The sequence below is a fragment of the Lichenostomus cassidix genome, unplaced genomic scaffold (assembly GCF_008360975.1).
Source record: "Lichenostomus cassidix isolate B80296 unplaced genomic scaffold, HeHo_3.0 HiC_scaffold_789, whole genome shotgun sequence".
NCBI classification, from domain to species: Eukaryota; Metazoa; Chordata; class Aves; order Passeriformes; family Meliphagidae; genus Lichenostomus; species Lichenostomus cassidix.
Window position 1 is genome coordinate 258755 of NW_028147479.1, and position 2303 is coordinate 261057.

Sequence of the window (2303 nt, forward strand, 5' to 3'; positions counted from 1 at the left end):
GAATCCCAAACAATCATCACCACTGAATCCCAGAAACCATCACCACTGAATCCCAAAAATCCATCACCATTGAATCCCAAAGAATCATCGCCAAATCCCAAAAAACATCACCACTGAATCCCAAAAAACATCACCACTGAATCCCAAAAATACATCACAAGTGAATCCCAAAAATACATCACCACTGAATCCCAAAGAAGCATTGCCATCAAATCCCAAAAAACATCACCACGGAATCCCAAAGAATCATCACTATTGAATCCCAAGGAATCATCACCGCTGAATCCCAAAATCCGTCACTGCTGAATCCCAAATCCATCACCACCGAATCCCAAAATCCATCACCATGGAATCCCAAGGAATCATCCCCACGGAATCCCAAAACCCATCACCACTGAATCCCAAAGAATCATCATCACTGAATCCCAAAGAATCATCATCACTGAATCCCAAAGAATCATCACCACGGAATCCCAAAATCCATCATCACTCAATCCCAAAAAGCATCACCACTGAATCCCAAGGAATCATCACCACTGAATCCCAGAAACCATCACCACAGAATCCCAAAATCCATCCCCACGGAATCCCAAAATCCATCCCCACAGAATCCCAAAATTCCGCGCAGTGACATTTTCATCTCCCCCAGACAGACAGGAGCGGCGGGAACACGGGAAGGACACAGCTGAGGTTCTCCAGAGGGCTGGGAATTGGGGTTTTTCCATCAGTTCCACCTCTGATCCTACAGAAAATGTCCTTCCAGGAGCACCAGGGATCCTTTTGGGAACACCAGAGATCCTCCAGGAGCACCAGAGAACCTCCAGGACCACCTGGGATCCTTTTAGGACCACCAAGGACCCTCCAGGACCACCAAGGACCCTCCAGGACCACCTGGGATCCTCCAGGACCACCAAGGACCCTCCAGGACCACCAGAGATCGCTCCAGGACCACCAAGGACCCTCCAGGACCACCAAGGATCCTTTTAGGACCACCAAGGATCCTTTTAGGACAACCAAGGACCTTCCAGGACCACCAAAAACCCTCCAGGACCACCAGAGATCCTTTTAGGACCACCAGAGATAACTCCAGGACCACCAAGGATCCTTTTAGGACCACCAGAAATCCTTTTTGGACCACCAAGGACCCTCTAGGACCACCAGAAATCCCTCCAGGACCACCAAGAACCCTCCAGGACCACCAAGGACCCTCCAGGACCACCAAGGACCCTCCAGGACCACCTGGGATCCTCCAGGACCACCAAGAACCCCCCAGGACCACCAGAGATCACTCCAGGACCACCAAGGACCCTCCAGGACCACCAAGGACCCTCCAGGACCACCAAGGACCTTCCAGGACCACCATGGAACCCTCCAGGACCACCAAGGATCACTCCAGGACCACCAAGGACCCTCCAGAAACACCAAGAACCCTCCAGGACCACCAGGGATCACTCCAGGACCACCTGGGATCCTTTTAGAACCACCAAGGACCCTCCAGGACCACCAGAAATCCCTCCAGGGCCACCAAGGACCCTCCAGGACCACCAGAAATCTTTTTATGACCACCAAGGACCCTCCAGGACCATCAGAGATCACTCCAGGACCACCAGCGATCACTCCAGAAGCACCAGAGATCCTTTTAGGACCACCAAGGACCCTCCAGGACCACCTGGGATCCTCCAGGACTACCAAGAACCCCCCAGGACCACCAGAGATCACTCCAGCACCACCAGAGATCACTCCAGGACCACCAAGGACCCTCCAGGACCACCAAGGATCCTCCAGGACCACCAGGGATCCTTTTAGGACCACCAAGGACCCTCCAGAAACACCAAGGACCCTCCAGGACCACCAGAGAACCTCCAGGACCACCTGGGATCCTTTTAGGATCACCAAGGACCCTCCAGGACCACCAGAAATCCCTCTAGGGCCACCAAGGACCTTCCAGGACCACCAAGGATCACTCCAGGACCACCAGGGATCCTTCCAGAACCACCAAGGACCCTCCAGGACCACCAAGAACCCTCCAGGACCACCAGAGATCCCTCCAGGACCACCAAGAACCCTCCAGGACCACCAGAGACCACTCCAGGACCACCAGAGATCCTTTTAGGACCACCAAGAACCCTCCAGGACCACCAGGAGATCCTTCCAGAACCACCAAGGACCCTCCAGGACCACCAGAGATCCCTCCAGGACCACCAAGGACCCTCCAGGACCACCAGAAATCCTTTTAGGACCACCAAGGACCCTCCAGGACCACCAGGGATGACTCCAGGACCACCAGAGATCCTTTTTGGACC